This window comes from Anolis sagrei, chromosome 1 (assembly GCF_037176765.1).
Source record: "Anolis sagrei isolate rAnoSag1 chromosome 1, rAnoSag1.mat, whole genome shotgun sequence".
NCBI lineage: Eukaryota > Metazoa > Chordata > Lepidosauria > Squamata > Dactyloidae > Anolis > Anolis sagrei.
This window is the reverse complement of record NC_090021.1, coordinates 272,105,456-272,125,820: the sequence shown is the minus strand read 5'-3', so window position 1 is coordinate 272,125,820 and position 20,365 is coordinate 272,105,456. Positions and strand designations below refer to the sequence as shown.

General features: G+C 42.1%; 1 pseudogene; it reads right to left on the bottom strand.

Moving 5' to 3' along the window:
• Positions 1–15,840: 15,840 nt before the first annotated feature.
• On the bottom strand, positions 15,841–18,475 carry LOC132781057 (crossover junction endonuclease EME1 pseudogene; annotated as a pseudogene).
• Between the last annotated feature and the right edge of the window lie 1,890 nt (positions 18,476–20,365).

Here is a 20,365-nt window from a genome sequence, read left to right as displayed (position 1 = left end):
GTGGAACGTACGGACTCTGATGGACAACAGTGGCAGTGAACGCCCCGAACGCAGAACTGCCATCATTGCAAGGGAGCTGGGACGCTTCAACATCGACATAGCAGCCTTTCAGGAGACCCGGAGAGCAGGAGAGGGACAGCTGAAGGAAGAAAAAGGAGGCTACACCTTCTTCTGGAAGGGACTGCCCGAAAAAGACCAAAGAATGCACGGAGTTGGCTTCGCCATCAGAAATGATCTGATGAAACATCTGCCCAAAGCACCCACTGGCATCAACGAACGACTCTCAACCCTCCGAATCGATTTTGCCAAAAACCAACGGGCAACCATCATAAGTGCCTATGCTCCAACACTAGATACTGACGAAGACATCAAGGAGAAATTCTACTGTCAGCTGGACACCGTCCTATCGGGGATACCTAAGGAGGACAAAATCATCCTCCTGGGGGACTTTAATGCAAGAGTCGGGCGAGACTTCGACCTGTGGCCAGGGACCATTGGAAAAGACGGGGTTGGAAACAGCAACACAAATGGCATCCTGCTTCTCACCAAATGTGCGGAGCATAGCCTTGTCATCACCAACACGCTCTTCCGCCAGAAAAACAAGTTCAAGACATCATGGAAGCACCCCCGATCAAAGCATTGGCACCTCTTAGACTATGTAATCACACGCGCCAGAGACCGCCGTGACGTGCTCCTCACAAGAGCCATGACAGGTGCTGACGACTGCTGGACTGACCACAGGCTAATTCGATCCTCGATGGCTATCAAGATCGCTCCTAAGCGCAGACTCCAAGGAAGGAAGACAAGGCGCAAAATGAACACCCAAGCCCTTCAGGAGCCCTCCAGATGAGCCCATCTCCAAACAGCACTTAAGGACCATCTACCCACAGTACACCCCGAAAATGTCAAGGAACATTGGAACAAACTGAAGACCTCCATCATCCAAGCCTGCGAAGAAACTATTGGATACCAAGCCAAGAAACATCAAGACTGGTTTGATGAAAATGACATCGAGATCCAACAGCTAATTGACAAGAAAAGGAAAGCCTTCCAAGCATGGCAGAGAGACATCAACTGTGCTGCTAAGAAAAAGATCTATGCCAGTGCAAAAGCTGAGGTCCAAAGAAGGACAAGAGAGCTCAAGAACATCTGGTGGACAAAGAAGGCCGAAGAAATCCAACACCTGGCAGATACCCATGATGCTCAGGGATTTTTCAAAGCCACAAAGGTCATCTACGGACCGAGAAACCATGGTATACAGCCTCTACGCTCATCAGATGGAACCAAACTCATGAAGGACCAAAACTCAATTGCACTACGTTGGAAAGAACACTACCAAAGCCTCCTGAACCGCAGCTCCAATGTGGCCGAAGAGGTCCTCTCACAAATCCCACAACAACAAACCAGGGATGAGCTTGCAGCACTGCCTAGTTTGGAAGAAGTCAGCAATGCCATCAGCCAGCAGAAGAATAACAAAGCCAGTGGACCAGATGGGATTCCTGCTGAAATCTTTAAAGAGGGAGGACCTGAGCTGACACACCAACTCCACCAGCTCATAGAAAAAGTGTGGGTGACCGAGCAGATTTCAAGGACGCCACCATCATCACCCTCTTCAAAAAAGGGGAAAGAACAGACTGCGGAAACTATCGAGGTATCTCCCTTCTAACCTCAGCTGGGAAAATCCTCGCAAGAATCCTTGCAAACCGCCTTCTGCCCCTCTCAGAAGACACCCTCCCAGAATCCCAGAACGGCTTCCACCCCTCCAGAGGAACAGTGGACATGATCTTCACTGCACGACAGCTCCAAGAAAAATGCAGGGAACAAAACCAACCTCTGTACATGGCATTCATCGACCTTGCAAAGGCATTCGACACAGTGAATCGCAGTGCTCTCTGGACCATCCTCCACAAAATCGGGTGCCCTAACAAATTTGTAAACATCCTGCGGCTCCTCCATGATGACATGATGGCAACAGTCTTGGACAGCAATGGCTCCCAAAGTGACCCATTTAAAGTGGAATCCGATGTCAAACAGGGATGTGTTATTGCCCCAACTCTATTTTCCATCTTCATTGCTATGATACTTCACCTTGTTGATGGGAAGCTTCCCATCGGAGTGGAAATCATCTATCGGACAGATGGCAAGCTATTCAACCTCAGCAGACTGAAAGCCAAAACCAAGGTTATAACAACAGCTGTTATAGAACTCCAGTATGCTGATGACAATGTCGTCTGTGCGCATTCAGAAGAAGATCCACAAGCCACTCTAAACACCTTTGCAGAAGCATACAAGAAGCTTGGCCTGTCACTGAACATTGAGAAAACCAAAGTGCTGTTCCAGCAGTCACCAGCCAATCCCTCTCCAATGCCAGTAATACAGCTTAATGGTGTCACATTAGAAAATGTGGACCATTTCCGCTACCTTGGCAGCCACCTCTCCACCAAAGTCAACATCGACGCTGAAATACAACACCGCCTGAGCTCTGCAAGTGCAGCATTTTCCAGAATGAAGCAGAGAGTGTTTGAGGACCGGGACATCCGTAGGGAGACCAAGGTGCTTGTCTATAAAGCTATTGTCCTCCCAACCCTGCTCTATGCCTGTGAGACGTGGACTGTCTACAGACGTCACATGCAGCTCCTGGAACGTTTCCATCAGCGCTGCCTCCGGAAAATCCTGCAAATCTCCTGGGAAGACAAGCAGCCAAACGTCAGTGTGCTGGAAGAAGCAAAGACCACCAGCATTGAAGCGATGGTCCTCCAACATCAACTCCGCTGGGCCGGCCACGTTGTCCGGATGCCTGACCACCGTCTCCCAAAGCAGTTGCTCTACTCCGAACTTAAGAACGGAAAACGGAACGTTGGTGGACAGGAAAAGAGATTTAAAGATGGGCTCAAAGCCAACCTTAAAAACTCTGGCATAGACACTGAGAACTGGGAAGCCCTGGCCCTTGAGCGCTCCAGCTGGAGGACAGCTGTGACCAGCAGTGCTGCAGAATTTGAGGAGGCACGAGTGGAGGGTGAAAGAGAGAAATGTGCCAGGAGGAAGGCGTGTCAAGCCAACCCCGAACGGGACCACCTTCCACCTGGAAACCAATGCCCACACTGCGGAAGAAGATGCAGAGCAAGAATAGGGCTCCACAGCCACATGCGGACCCACAAGGAAATCCATAATGGAAGACCATCTTACTCGTCCAACGAGGGATCGCCTAAGTAAGTAAGTAAGTACTCCTGCTGTCCTATGTAACTTTAGAGGACATTTCTTCAAGTCTCAGGTTGGAAGGCCCTGAAATAGAATTTTAAATGTTTTCTGAATAGTGGGATTGGGGTTTTTTTTTTGGCTAAAAATATGGGTGTTTGGCTGAAAGAAATGGAGTAAGTCTGTGATGTGGGGAGATAGCATTTAAATCAATTACATCATTCCCACCCTTGTTTTAGGATGTAAAAGGAAGAATAACAAAAATCACAACTATGCATTGACCACAAAATATTATGGGAAAGTGTCACAGAATGCAAACAAACCCCCAATAAGTCTCTTCAAAACCCAATTGTATCCAAATTCTCCGTGCTTTAATTTACTACGGGGGAAGCTCATATTTCCAAAACGTGAATTCATATAAACAAATTATTTTTAAGAATGACTTACAAATAGAAAATTAGCAGGCATGGTAGAAAGTTAGGCTATCATGCTTCTATCTTATAATTTATTGTCCTTTGTGGAAGATGTCGAATTTGCAGTATGGCACACCATTAATTCAGTTCTGTTCAGTCGCACCTGTGGACTGAAGCAGTACAGGCCAGAGAGTGATTACTGTAACAGTGAGACCTAGCTTAAATTTCATCATTTTATATTCACAGAAATCAGTTTCTCATTTTTACATAATATGCCCAATGCTTTTTGAACACTGAAGTTGGCAGATGACCCTTCACAATTGTACCATGGCACTTCTATTGTGATTGTCTGGATGGCAGCATTTAACTTTCCATGATGGTACAATTTCTGGGAGTATCAGATTGCAATTTACCACTAGGTTGTAACTGCAAATGGCAACATTAGTATGACTGATTTGCATTAGAGTATTCCACTGTGATGGAAACTATAGATGGGAAGGCCTTTATGATAGAGACCAAACACAGAGACCATAAGTGAGCATTAGGCAACACTTTTATAATAGTTTCCATGTGTCTCTTTGGTTTAGAACAGATGCTCGGTGCCTAGCATTCACCCATGCATACATAAACAGGAACTGAAAGGTTTCTTTATTGGCATTCACAATGTTTGTGACTCTGGCACTTCTCCTGAAATGTTCAGCACAAAAAGGATTTCTGCAATGCCAGAGGAAAGCCCTGGTGTATGCAAGTGCCTCAGACACAGGAAGTTCTAATTTCTATTCAAGCTATTTAATTTTCTTTCAAAAACTGTTTCAAGTTATAAGTAAGAAGTCCAAAATTCTGAATTTCATCATCCTTTGAAAGTTTTTTTAAATATATTTCATTGAAAAAATCACAGAAAATATGCCTACTTGGAGAACTTGTATTGGTTTTTCAGAATAATTCCAGCCTCAAAAAGTAAATAGCTTTTCAACAGGAATTCAGAAAAAAAATCCATTGAATGATTGGCATTTAGTTGTTATATATAAACACAGGTTTTACTAAACATAGTAATCTTGCTATTTTTAAAATTTAGTTGATAATCCTCAAACTGTTCAACTAGCATGACAAATGCACATGTCAGTGTTGAATATCTACATGATATACATATACATAACTTCTGTTAGAGTTAGCAACCTTGGCATGCTGCCTATATAAATGCATAGTTTTTCACATATGCTGACTTGCTCTTCAGTTGCTTTCTACTCCCATTCCCTTCCTGCACCACTCTGACCTGAAGCTAACTTTCCTCTACTCCCTGTGCAGATCCTTTTTCTGGCCTCTAGTAGACACGTTTTGGGAGTGTAAAATGAAAATGGTATGAACAGACACATATCTTTTTACAAAAGAAGAATAAAGGCTAAATCTACTGCCACCAGTCGGGTGAAGTGATGGAAAAGCATCACCATTCTTTTCCTGTCACTGTTGCAACTGAGTGCAGAACAATGGAAGGGTTCAGAGGACCTTAATCCCTTGTTATCTAATTTCCATCTGCAAAGTTGGTCCTACTGAAATTATGTAGAAGGAACAAATAAAAATGATGATTTGAGTTCCTTGTCTCTGCCTCTTTAGTTTGATTTCATAGTCTATGTGTCCCACCCTTGTAACCTTTTCAAAAGGTCCTTGCCATTGGGCAACCAACTTAATCTTTGAAGAGGGTGATAAGAGTAGAACTCTCTGTTCTGGTTGAAATACTCACAACTATGTCCTTTTATCATAATTCAATTTCTGGGTTGTCTTTGCTATCTGGGACACTATCTTAAGATGTTCTCACAACTCTAGCACATGTTGCATTACTGAAGAAGTGGAAGAGGTCTTCCCAACCCTCTTTAACAAAGTACAACATGCTTCTTGACTGCCTCCCAAAGAGTAGTCTAAAGACTGAAAACACCATGGAAACTTGAGATACCTCCCTGATGGCAAATAATAAGAAAGGTAACAATTTGTGACATTCCCTGCATCCTGGGACTGTTACACCAGCTGGTGGTGAGAGAGCTAGCTGAAGGACTGGGTAGCAGTGAGAGGGCTACCCAGAACCACCTAGTTGGTTACACAGCAGTCCCCTGGTGAGAGCAGGGTGCTGCTGGACTAGTCAGTTAATTGGTCTGATTGACTGGGAATACACCCATTGAATGGGTATTAGTATTGTTGCATTAATGTCTTATAATTTGTCTTGTTTCCTTTTTTTTCTTTGTTTGTCCCTGTATTGTTGATTTTAATTCAATGTATATGGAAACTGAGGTAACAATACAAGTTGTGCAGGGCAGAGGGAGATATAGTGATGACAGGGTCACATGTCCTCATAGAGGAAGGAGAAAAAGGTGTTTAATACCTATCCCACTTTCCAGTCATCCTGCCAGCCTGGGAAACTTGGAAATTGAGCCAGACAACCCACCAAACCTCACCTTGCTCCTAAATAATGCCAGTCCAGTACAGATTAAGACATATACCTTCTATGATCTCCTAAAACAGTGGTTCTCAACCTATGGGTCTGCAGATGTTTTGCCCTTCAACTCCCAGAAATCCTATCAGCTGGTAAACTGGCTGGGATTTCTGGAAGTTGTTGGCCAAAACACCTGGGGACCCACAAGTTGAGAACTATTGTCCTAAAGGATAAAGGGGCTGACCTGGCATTCTTCACTGAAACCTGATTGGGAGATTATAGTGTTCCTACCTGGGCTCAGGCCCTCCCAGCCAAGTACTGCATCAGTGAGCAGGTGAGGAAAAGTGGGATAGAGGGTGGGGTAGCTGTGGTCTATAAAGATCATCTTAACTTGACCAGATTACCTATTAGGAAGCTGAATCACAGCTTCCCGTTTACCTACTAGGAAGCTGAATCCCCAGTCTATCCCTGGCTTTCAGGGATAGACTGGGGATTTTGTTAGTGTACTGTCTAACCCATTGCCTAACAGGCTCCCAGGCCGAGCTCACAGAACTAGTTTCGGAAGTGTTGTTGGAGTCACCCTGATTTTTGTTTCTGGGTGACTTCAACATACCACTGAAGGCCGGTTTGTCAGGTGCAGCTTGGGAGTTCATGTTATCCATGGAAAACATGGGCCTATTCCAATTAGTTTCTATACCAACACATTTGGCAGGTCATATCCCTTGGAACATATGAATCTGTGGGCAGAAGTGATCAATGCCTCTTACTTGTCATGGGCAGATCATTTCTTGGTCACAGCTATAACCTACCCCTGCAGGGGTGGAGGATCTATGAAAATGGTCTGACTTCGAAGGCTAATGGCTCCTTTGAGATTCCTGCAGGCCTTAGAACAGTGGTTCTCAACCTGGGGTCTCCAGATGTTTTTGGCCTTCAACTCCCAGAAATCCTAACAGCTGCTAAACTGGCTGAGATTTCTGGGAATTAAAGGCCAAAAACATCTGGGGACCCCAGGTTGAGAACCACTGCATTAGAAGATTCACTGACAATCCCACTGAATCCCTGGTTGATAAATGGAATCAAAATCTAGCCAGGGTTATTGCCATAATCACTTTCAAATGTCCTCTCTGACCCATTACAAATCAGGCTCCCTGGTACACCTAGACCCTCAAGAAAATGAAATGAGAAGGATGACAACTAGAACGCAGATGGTGGAGAACTCAAATTTTATGTGACAAGACATGGCATAGAGGACACTTTTGCTCCTAAAAGGTGGCAATACATGCAGCAAGGAAAATGTTCTTCTCAGCACACATTGCATCTGCAGATTCATGTTCAGCTGAGCTGTTCAGAGTGGTGACAGGATTAACTCAGATACCCTCTCCTCCAAACCCATTGCTTCAATAACTCACTGTGATGCTTTTAACAACAATTTTGAAGATAAAATCTCTTGCATAAGAACTGACTTAGATATTGTCATTGGAACAGAGCCCAACAATGAGGCACACAGTGACTCTGTAAGTGGAATTACATTGGATCAGTTTCAATTGATGAGTACTGATGTGGACAAGCTGCTGGGGGCAGACAACCTGCTTTCTTAATTTCTGTCCATCTTTGCTGGTCATCCAGGGAGAAGATGCAATTGGATCTCAAATACAACAAATTATTAATGTATCTCTCAGGGAGGGAAACTTTTTAAAAGCAGCATTAGTTAGGCTACTGCTTATAAAGCCCTCCCTGGATCACCTGGACATTAATAATTACAGACCAGGGGCCAGCCTTCCTTTTTGGGGCAAGGTGATTGAGAAGGCAGTTGCTCTCCAACTCCAAGCAGTCTGGGATGAGACACACTTCCTTGACTCATTTCAAAACCTCTTCAGAGCAGGATATAGAGTTGAGACTGCTATCGTCACCTGAATGGATGATCTCAGTCTCAAATCAACAGGGGGAGTGTGTCCCTGTTGGTGTTTCTAGACCTCCCAGCAGCCTTCTAAACCACCAACCATGGTATCCTTTTGGAATGCCTGGAGGGGCTGGGAATTGGAGACACTGCAATGCAGTGGTTCCAGTCATACCTCTTAGGCAGGTTCCAGATGGTGATACTTGGGGATAGCTGCTCCTCAAAAAAGGAGCTGTTACATGGTGTCCCACAAGGTGCCATTGTATTCCCAGTGCTCTTTAATATTTAAATGAAGCCACTGGGAGAGATCATCTATAGGCACGGGATGGGGTGTTATCAGTATGTTGATGACACCTAAATATATTTCTCCATGCCTTCAAAAGAAGCTGCAGCTAAGGATAGCATGTCTCCTCTGAATGAATGCCTGGAGGAGGTAATGGGCTGGATGAGGAAAAATAAATTGAAACTGAATGCAGACAAAACAGGCATGCTTACAATCAAGGGTCTTAATCTGGGGATGGAGGTGTATCAACCAGTTCTGGATGGGGTTTCACTCCCCCGAAAGTCTGCGTTTACTGCCTGAGAGTGCTCCTGATTCCATTTCTCCAATTGTCAGTCCATGTAGATGTGACATTCAGGAGTGCTTACTATCAGCTTTGGCTGATAGGCCAGCTGCATCCCTTCCTAGTTTTGGAGGACCTAAATGGATGCTTATAATTGATGTTTTTAACTAATTATTTTAATTGTAATTGTTAATATAATTGTTGTGCTTGGCATCTAATAGTTGCTGGTTGTGAGCCACCTTGAGTGTCGTCTCCCCCCCCCCCCACCCCTCCCAGGTGTGTGAGAAGGATTTGATATAAATGTTTGAAATAAATAAATAAATAAATAAATAATAGTGCATGCACTGGTAATCTCAAGGTTGGATTTCTTCATTGTTCTTTACATTGGGCTACCTTTGTATCAAGTTCAGAACCTCCAATTGGTTCAAAATATGGCAGTCAGACAGGTTACTGGAACATCTAGGAATGAGCATATTACATCTATCTGAAAGTCACTCCACTAGCTGTCAATTACTTTCTGGGAAAAAGTACAAAAGGTTTGTTTTGACCTTTAAAGCCCTACATGATTTGGGTCCAGGTTACCTAAAGGATCGCCTTCTCCCAATACAATCTATCCCAAATACTGAGTCCACTAGGAGGTGGTTACTCCAACTAGTCAGAACTCGACTGGTGACTTTTCATCCAGAGTACCTTTTCATTGGCCGCCCAAGGCTGTGGAACAACCTGCCGGAAGAGCTCCAACATCTAAATGAGCTGTCAGAATTTTAAAACCATCTGAAGACCAATCTCTTCCGGCAGGCCTACCCAGACAGTTTTTAAACATAAATTTTAAACTTGTGTCCTTTGTTTAATCTCAGTTTCGTGTATTTGAATATGTTCTTCATAGAAATGCATTTTAATATGTATCTTTTATAGAAATTCATTTTATTATGTGTATTCGTGGCATTTTTACAATGTGTTTTAATTATTCTGTCACCCTCCTTGAGCTGCAAGGAGAGGCAGGTAAAAAATAAAATTATTATTATTATTATTATTATTATTATTATTATTATTATTATCTGACACAGAGAGATTCAGCTATTGTTCCCTAATATCAGTGTGAAACAACCTGGTCCATTGTTCCAAAGACACTGAACATGACCTCTATTTAAAGTAAGTAGAAGCCAGACCCTTTTACAATACTTCCAGGAATCCCCCTTCAACACACACAAATCAATATAATATTAAATTCTAGTTCTGTGTGAATATGTTATTTTAGAGAACATACAAGGGGAGATAAATATATAGACAAACAGAAAAGAATGCAAATGATTAATTAGGACTGGAATAATTTTCAAAATAGGCAATGGGTAAAATCCTCACAAAATGAGTGTTATGCTTATATATGTCAGATGTCAACTTTTTTTTTTTGCACATTTGAATATTTTGTGTTGTTTTTATTGGAAAATTGAAGGAAACAGAGAAGGTGTTATTAGGTGGCAGACCGGAACAGAGCTTAATTTAGGTCAGGTGAAAACGTCTTTGGGCTGATTTGCTCTTCCAGGCAAAAGCATGGCTGTTGCTTCCTTCTGTCTGCTGCCCTTATGTTGCATATGCCAGCAGTCACAGTGGTTCTTTTTGGACCTTTTGACCTCCTGTTGTCTTTTTATTCTGCAATGGTTTATACATGCCGCTATTTCTGATTATTTCCTTTTTCTTTCATAAGTTTTAAACGTGCCTTTCAGTGTTTTCCCTCACAAGACTGCTCACAATATGATCAGCTACAAATAACAACAAACTAATATATGGGCCTTTTAATATTGTAAAATAAGAAGACAAAGAGTGCAATTACAAAAGTAGCAGCAATGGGGAAGAATAGTTATTAAAGAAACACTAAAGTTACCCAAACATTTCTGGTTCTCTTGCTGTAATACGGGGGAAGATATAAGAAAAAAATGGACATCTCTACTCTGTTGTTTTTTCAGTTTAATCAGATATAAGATTTGTGTTGCTTGGCAATACAGATGAAAAGGACATTGGGACTATTGTTTATAATAAGCTGAACATTTCAGCATTGTAGCAAAAACAACAAATAATATTTTGCTTGTAGTTATACAGCCACAGTTTACAGGTCAAGAGAAGTAATATCACAAAAACTTAATATGCAGATTTGATAAATGTGGATTTAATATGATGTGTGGGTATAAATGAATTGAATGGAAGATGTATGGATGGAATTAATAATTTTGGAGACACCAGTAAAATATTAAGGCCTGCAATGACAAAACCTCCTCGCTGGACTGTAATTAAAAGTTGCTAATGATAGATGAAAAAGTAAACTGTGATAAGAACTGTGACAATGATAACAGAAATGCTTACAATGTTAAGAAAGACAAGACTAACACCAATCAAGAAGAATCAACATCTGCCAGGAGGTGAAGATTAAAGACAGGACTATTATTTACTACATCAGCAGAATATTCCCATAAAAGACTCAATCTAATAATTCTTAAGTGTGATAGAACACAGGAGTCTGTTCACCCGCTATGCTCTGGTCCATGGGAAGGACAGAGATAGCATATGTATGGAGAGTGACAGATTTGCATGGGAGCAGTCTGGTCACTTCGGCCTTCTTTCCCAAGGGAAGAGGAAGAAGTGTGCTTTTGGAGAGTTAGATTTTGTGCAGGGAGTCAGTTTCTGCTTCATGGAAAACAGGGAACTTGATCCTTGGCATTTTGGAGTTGTGAAGTTATTGAAATTTTGGAACTATGTGTTGGCTGCAGGGAGGCAGTGTCTGGCCTAAAGGTGTTCTTCTCCAAGGAGGGAGCAAAGGATATGGTAATATTTGGATGCATGAAGATGGATGAATGTACATGTGGTGTGAATGCTGAGTGAAAATTTAACTCTCCTTTGTTTGTTTGTTAGCCATGTAATTGTGAATCCAATGTAGTTGCATAGAATCTGTTTGTTCAATGTCCTTCTTGTCAGGCATGTAGCCCCCCCCCCCTCCGAAATTCTCATGGTGGTTTGCAAAAAGGCCTTACTGGTGTATTATTTAAACTGTTATGTTTATTCATATCATGATCTGATCACCATACTCAATATATCCCATATGCATGGGGGTATTGAGTTAATGATACAAAAGGTTTGCTAGGGTAGACCCTCTTTCACTCAGACTCAGCCCCCCCCCCGAAACTCAGCCCCCCGAAACCCCCCTGAAAAAAATTCAGCCCCCCCCCCCCCGAATCGAAATCCTGACTACGGGCCTGCTTCTTGTGTAAAAGTATAAAAGTTCTATAAAAGTTCTGATATACCCTCTCACACTGGGAATTGCAATAAAAAGGACCTATGCTTTAAAGTTATTAGAAGTCACATTCATACATAGAATAGAAGGAGAAGTGGAAGGGGATGGGAAGGATAAATTCTTAAAGGAAGTGTAAGGAGGTTGACTTTGGGAGTCCTGTTGGTGTCACTCAAACTTATGACTTCCTTTTTTCTTTCCATTCCAGTTTTACGCATAAGGAAAAAAGAGAAGAGATTGTGTGCCTTTTCTTGCAAAATGTACACACTGATACAATAGACATATCCTTAAGATAATATCCAGACACAATGAAATCCTTCTTCCAAGGGAGTGACTGACTACAAAGGAGTATGGAATTTGACTTTCCAAGAACATGGCACAGTAGTATAACATTGTTTAAGTACAGAGTTATTTTGAATTTGAACCTAATACTTTTGCAAGACTAAATAAATAGGATTAGGGGAAATCCAACCCCAAATAGGGAAAGAAGTCATCCAGGAATACCTGGCCGCTCTAAACAAATTGAAATCAGGGCCAGATCAGGTACATCCAAGAGTATTGAAGGAAATAGAGGAAGTCATTTTGGAACCACTGGCAATCATCTTTGAGAGTTCTTGGAGAACGGGAGAAGTCCCAGCAGATTGGAGGAGGGCAAATGTGGTCCCTATCTTCAAGAATGGGAAAAAAAGACTACTCAAGCAATTACCAGGCAAGATTCTGGAAAATATCATTAAGGAAGTGGTCTGCAAATGCTCATAAAGGAATGCGGTCATTGCTATTAGTCAACACGGATTTATCAAAAACAAGTCATACCAGACTAATCGGATCTGTTTTTTCAATAGAGTTACAAGCTGGGTAGATGCAGGGAATGCTGTGGATGTATCATATCTGGATTTCAGTAAGGCCTTTGACAAGGACCCCATGACTTAGATGAAGGGTTAGAAGGCATAATCATCAAGTTTGAAGAAGACACCAAATTGGGAGAGATAGCTAATGCTCCAGAAGACAGGAGCAGAATTCAAAATCATCAGTGTAGAGAGATGGGTCAAAATGAAGTTCAACAAAATGAAGTTCAACAGTGACAAATGCAAGATACTCCACTTAGGCAGAAAAAGTGATAAGCAAAGATACAAAATGGGGAATGCCTCGCTCAAAAGCAGTATGTGTGCAAAAAATCTTGGAGTCCTCATGGACAACAAGTTAAACATGAGCCAAAATGTGATGCATTGGCTAAAAAATCCAATGGGATTTTGCCCTACATAAAAGTACAGTGTTGAGATCCAGGGAAGTCATGCTACTCCTCTCTTCTTCCTTGGTCAGAGCACACCTGGAATACTGTGGCCAATTCTGGGCACCACAGTTGAAGGGAGATGTTGACAAGTTGGAATGTGTCCAAAGGAGGGCCACTCAAATGATCAAGGGTTTGGAGAACAAACCCTATGAGGAGCGGCTTAAAGAGATGGACATGTTTAGCCTGAAGAAAAGAAGGCTAAGACATGATAGCCATGGATAAATATTTGAGGGGAAGTCATAGGGAGGAGGGAGCAAGCTTGTTTTCCGCTGCCCTGGAGACTAGGACATGGAACAATGACTTCAAACTACAGGAAAGGAGATTCTACCTGAACATTAGGAAGAACTTCCTGACTGTGAGAGCTGTTCAGCAGTGGAATTCTCTGTCCCAGTGTGTGGTGGAGGCTCCTTCTTTGAAGGCTATTAAGCAGAGGCTGGATAGCCATCTGTCAGGGGTGCTTTGAATGCAATTTTCCTGCTTCTTTGCAGGGGGTTGGACTGGATGGCCAACAGAGTCTCTTCTAACTCTATGATTCGAATATTCAAGAAGTCATCATATTAGTGTCTTAAGGAAATTTAAGGAAGAGAGTTTATTATTATTATTATTATTATTATTATTATTATTATTATTAAACTTTATTTGTACCCTGCTAGCATCTCCCGAAGGATTCGATGCAGCTTACACAGGCCGAGGCCTCAACACACAACACAACAATACAATCTAAGCAAATCAAACAATTAAAAACAGAATAAAGCAAAGTAAACAACAGGCACAATATACTAAAACACAATAAAACTGGGCCGGGCCAGAAAATGGGTACAAAGATTAAAAGTGCTGATGTGACAAGAGGTGTATATAGGGCTTCTAGGGCAAGTGCGATGTGCAGCAATCATTGGTTCTGATAAAGTGCTTATGGGACTTGGTAGTGGAGATTTCCTAGTCTGGGAAGGCGCATCGGAAAAGCCAGGTCTTCAAGTTCTTTCTGAAGACAGCCAATGGAGGGGCCTGTCTAAGGTCTTTGGGGAGGGTGTTCCAGAGTTGGGGGGCCACTACGGAAAAGGCCCTGTCCCACGTCCCCACCAAGCGCGCTTGCGACGCCGGTGGGATCACGAGCAGGGCCTCTCCAGATGACCGAAGTGAACGTGTGGGTTCGTAGATGGAAATGCGGTCACGCAGGTAGGCTGGTCCCAAACCGTTCAGGGCTTTATAGGTAAGCACCTGCACCTTAAATTGGGCTCGGAATATAAATGGCAACCAGTGGAGGTCCTTGAACAGGAGGGTTGACCTCTCTCTGTAAGGGGCCCCAGTTAGCATCCTGGCTGCTGATCGTTGGACCAGTTGGAGCTTCCGAGCCGTCTTCAAGGGCAGCCCCACGTAGAGCGCATTGCAGTAATCCAATCTGGAGGTGACCAAGGAATGGACCACTCTGGCCAGATCAGCCTTCGCGAGGTACGGTCGCAGTTGGCGCACGAGTCTCAGTTGTGCGAAAGCCCTCGCAGACACTGCTGACGCCTGAGTTTATTTTGTGCTATTTTGTTACAAATAGTGAATGGTAGTAAACTGTGTTTCAGTTCAAGATTATTCTAAGATCAACACTGAAATTAATCAAACTCCCTTGATTAATCAAAATTGTACATTACCATTCTGATTGCAATCATCTTCAAAGTATCATTTCACTCTGTAATTTCTAAGATGCATAATCAGTAGAAAGGAACCTAGAGTTTTTGGAGCCTAAACAAGAGCTGATAAGATCCATGTTGACAAAAATGCCTAAAATAAGTTAGATGGACAAGAACATACCAGCCTGAGGGGACTCTGAACTGTCTAATAAAAGAGATTTGTAAAGCCTAATTGACATGTTAACCAAATTATCTCTCAAATGGCAAGTGAATGCATAAGGTTGGTTAAGAAAATTGTGAGTGAATAAGCATGCATGTGGGCCTCAGTGAAAAGATATATTGCTTTATAATATCCTTTCTGACTTGTGTGCTTTAGTTTTCTCTAGATTTACTGATAAAAAGTTGTAAATATAATTTTTCCAGGTAGTTAATAAAACCTAATGATGATATAATTTCAACTTTGGTTTTCCAGGGAGAAGGTTGTTATAAATGAAATATCCATTATTTCACACATACACACATCTGAATGTGAGTTGAAGGAGTGGAATTCTATTCAAATAACAAGGTTTTTTAACTCTTCCATTCTGCAGTGGGTTCTTGGTATCTATTGAAGTTTGATTCCAGGAGCTTCTGTGGATGCTAAAGTCCTATTATATAGAAGAATGACATGATGCCCCTTACCTAAAATGCTAAAATCAAGGTTTGCTTTTTTTTTTGCTTTTATTCAAACATATTTAAGCCTTTAATAGTTAAATTCGGAACCTGTGAATACAGTGCATCTTCCCTACTGCAAAATATGCCCCAGGGGTTTCCTAAACCATTTGGGAAAATTTGGAAACACATGGTGGTGATAAAAGTATGCAGGAGGGAGGATAAATCCAGTCTCAGTTCTGATAATGGAAGGACAATCCTATTCCCTATGGTCTGATTCTTTTTTCTTTTTTTTTTTTTTTTTTTTTTTTTGCAAGGAAACCACTTTAACCATACTGTTCTGTGAACTTGTCTCCATAGATGTTTGAAACACACTTTTCCATGTTCAGGGATTAAGTCCTCCTGGAACCTATCTAGGGATTATTATTTACAACTGGTCCTCTCCTTTTTATAGTCCTCACTCCATTCGAACATGGATGGCATTACTCTAGTTGGGTAAACTAGAACATTTATCCAGTAACTTCCAGGGAAAGGTCAGGATTATGGGAAGTCATTTGCAGGTAAATCTGCTTTGAGAGGTCTGGTCCCACTCGCCTTGTAGTGGCCGTCACACCATCACCCCGGCGGACAGGTGTCTCCCGCAGAAGGTTGTATCGCTCTTGTTCAGAAGAGCACTGCTGATAGGCCTTCATCAGCAGCATTGGAGAGGTATACTGGGCCACAATAGCACTTGCCACTTCTAAACTGACCCGGCTGAACTGCTGAATCTGCTTCCTCCAAACTTGGAGCAGCCCCTTCCCAGAGCAGTTTACTTTGGTCCCTGAAATCCAAGCAAAATCTCTAGGCAAAAGGAGAAGCTAGTTTTTGTCTCATTCTCTTTTGAATGGTGCTTCAGCCACAGCCTTGGTAAACATACTGGCAAAATCAGCAAACTCCTTCCAGCTCTCAAGCATCTGAACCTGGACACCTGTGTGAAGTTGCAGATCCACCAAGACTTCTTCCACATCGAATCTAGATAACTCTAGCGTGGAGTTTGCTTTTTCTCTCCAGTTCCTTTGTTTGCTCAGCTCCTGTGTTTCATTGCCATTCTGTACTGCTTGCCTCACTTTCTTCAGATGCTTGAGTTTGTGAGAACTGAAGAATTTTTCTAGTTCTACTACAGCCAATGCCAGAGTCTTCCTAGGGGTTTTCTGCATGATATAACCACAAAGGTCTGTAGAGTCTGAGTGGGTCCTTCCATGCTGACCTGCTTATAGTTATGAATCATAGTGAGAAACTCTTCTAGTGGCACCAGAACTAGAAGATTGGGTTCTTCTGTCAGACTCTCTTCTCCAGCCTGAGCCAGCCTAGTCTTTCTTCTCCAGGTGAGACTGCAGGGAATGCTTTGGCTCTCAATCATGCAGGCGCACTCCATGGCCTGAAGAGTGGTCAGCACCTGCCCACCCCCTTCAACCTGCAACAGACCTGGATCTACAACAACTTGAATGTGCTTCAGGCACTGTTCTGGTCTCTGGGCTTTCCAGAGGTCGGCCAAGGCCTTCTTTTTCTCCCGCTCCTGCTCCTATAGTGCCTTCTGAGCTGCTCGCTCCTTTCTCTTCTGCAAAGCAGCCTGGTGGGCTTGGTCAAGTGCCTCCTGGCTACAAATTGTATTGGCCTGACAGGAGGAGGGTTACAGGCTTATTTCTGTCACCTCATGGCCAATGTTTTGCATCGACGAGCTGGAACTACAACCTGGAAGCTGGAACAAAGGCTGTTTCTTAGGTTCTCATAAAGCTGGTTCTGGATCGCTGTCTGATACCTCCCAAGTACCAGCAGCTCTCTTCTGGGTTTCTGGCCTCCTTGGAAGTGGCTTCTCCCCTTCGTCATTGCTGGGACACAGCCTGTTGGCTCCAGCTGAGTCTCCGGTGCTCCGTTCTAGGATCCTAGTAAATGCTGCAATCCAGAGCAGGGAACGAGGCCCTAAGATAACTATCCACCACACTTGACTGTGAAAAAATCCTTTTTTATGGAAAAAAATGATTACAAAATAAAGGAAAAATGCAAGTCAAAAGCCACAGCAAAATCAGCAAACACGAATTTAAATGGACAAAGCAAAACCCAAAGCCACACTGTAAAATACTGGAACCTGTTAGCAATCCACTAACCTTACTTGATATCCTAGAAATCTTTCAAAATCATGGCCAGGGGAAACTGGGAGAACTGCCAAGGTCTTCATTAATCTGAAACGATGCCTGAACTGAGAAAGTCAGCCCGGCGGAAGGCAATTAAAGCCAAAGAATTGGTTCCGTGAACCGCACCTTTGCTTTGAAGCCAATGTTTGTAATTCTTTAATTCGGGAAGACCTTCGCAAGCTGAGTGATTTACTTCTGTCTTGCCAAATCTGGCCCCTTCTGTTGTCATTACAGTTACCAGGTGCAGAAGGAAGGGAAAGGCTTCCCTCTGAAACATTCTCATGAACACTGGTACTTTCATTTTCCAAATCTACAGAAGTTCCTTCCTCACTAATTTCAGGAACATTGGCATCAAGAGGTACATTTTCATTAGCATCAGTAAATATATTTTCATTAGCATCAGGCGGAACAAAAAGAGAATCAGGTTCAAGTTCAAACTCAGGCTGAACCCCAACAGTAAATGAACTTCCCGCTGTAGATAGTTTAGTGGCCAACAGCTTCCTCTTAAACCTTTCAGCCAAGGGGATGATCTCCACCTCCTCTTCGCTCTCGCTGCTGATCTCTGCCATCACGTCCTGATGAGTGGCAGCCAAGGTGAGCTCTTGAGGACAACAGGACTTTTTCAATGTGGGAGGAAGATCAGGTGAATCCTCAGAGTCTGAGCTAGAGAGTACAACCACCTCCTCATTGGCAGGAGGCTGGTTGGCAGTTTTGATGGTAGACGGCTGCTGGCTTAGGAATGGGAAAGATGGGAGTTCTTCACTGTCACTGTCACCCAGCTCCAGGAACATTGTGCTCACTCCCTATTCATCATGAGAGGCTACAGGAAAGAGGGCACATTGAAGGAAAGGAACCACAACTGTGTAATTCAATTATGTGGAAACTTTTCCACTCTCATTCCTGTTGTGGACTACTTTCTCTTTTAGGGCAACTCTTCAGACCTTGGAATTTTACAGGACTCATCAGAGGCAGCAGGCTCAGAACATTTATCAAAATGTACAGCACAACAGCTTACAGAAGATCTGCATTAGCTATTTGGGGATGGGGAGAACACCCAACGAGAACCAAACTTTTCCAGAAAAGAAGAGGGGTTGAGAGATCACAAGAAACTAGCAAATGGTGAAGTAACTCAGTGAAGAGAACAATATTGCAGAAATGATAAAAAAGACAGCAGTAAACCAAAGATACCTACTTGGTTATAATTCAGTATTCTGGAGGAAAGAAATGAATTTAAGAAGTTTGTATGCTGATATTGAGACAGAAAGACAGAGAGAGAATATTGTTATTTTCTTCATTTGTGGCTTGCCCCAAAATATGTCATCAGGGTGGGAGATAAGTTTTCGTATGTTGCCTGGCAAGATTTTACCGGGCAACAGGCAACGGAGAATCACACACAAGGTTCTTCAGATTTTCTTTTCTTTCTTTCTTTTTGCACAAAATTTTCCAAAATTACAAAAAATTATAATCTCGCCTGGCAGGAAAAATAGTGTTAAATAATTCCTTTTTTCATGTGAATAAAGCAACAAAAAGGAAGATTGACTTTCCCATTCTCTGAATGAGGAAAGCAAATAAGACAATAGCAGTGAATTTGGTTTCAGCATGTTTTTCTCCATATGTGTATTAAATGAATAAATTTATCAATTTTATAGGACTGAAAGGAACTGCAGATGCATTTTTTCCTAACAAAAAGGCAACTTGTTGCCAAACAAAATTGAGCCTTTTTATCCAAGGTGGTCATGTGGTGACTCTAATGAAAACAGAATGGTGCAATTCTGCCAAGTGTGCTGAATATGCCAGCAAGCCCTTAAAATATCAATAAAACTGTTGAGAAATATCACTTCAGCTCAACATGCAACATGTTTCTATCTGAATAGCCAAAGTAACTTAATTCATAAAAAAATCTCCAGAATCCTAAAGATTACAGCTAGAGACATTATTCCTCCTACTTCCATGTACATTGCAAAATTCACTATTACTGGTTCAGAAAATTCATTCTATTAAAAGCAAAATAATATATTCAACAAGACTGGAGAAACTATTAGAAAAAGATATACACAGGCAGCATAAATCACAGTTTTCCTTCATAATCAATTTAATGAAACTTCATGTAGTTTACTTACTTCATGTTAGCAGTGCTAGTCTCTAAAACCAACCAACAGAGCAGTTGGAAATATCCAGAAAGGAATGTATAACTCAATTATCTGTTCCATGGAGAAAGCAATGCTATGCTCGGGCTGATCAGTACTTAGATTGGGCATGGGGGAATGTTTCTCACCATAAAGAATAGAGTAAAAGCACGGTGAAATAGTTTTGATTGTTGAACTAGAACTTTGGAAACAGGTGTTCAAATCCCTGCTCTGCCAAGTAGCACACTCTCAGTCTCTAAGGAAAGCAATGGCAAGTCTTTCTCCAAATCAGATCTTGCCCAGAAACCCCCCACAATTGGGTCCCCTTACATTGGGAATGACTTGAAGGCACACAACAATGACAAAAAATGAAATTTGTTTTCCTTCAGTCCTATTTAAGAAATAGTATATTAGGGCATTTTTGGAAAAGTTCTAATATGTTAAATTTCAAGTTTGTCATTAGTATATTTTCTTTATAATCGGATTCAATTGATTTTTTAAAATTCCTACACAGTAGTCCTATATAGGATTATTCAATTAGTAACTTATATTGAATTCTACAGGGTTTTCGTGAAGTCTAGCAGGTTGAAGTCCAGAAGATATTGTTTTCTGTGCATCTTAAACCATTTCAAAGCTATCGGAAAACAGGAACTCCCCGGAATTATGCTGCCCATTGAACTATAACAACAGAAAATAATCAATCATGTACTTGAAATATTGTAATTATTTAGCTTTAT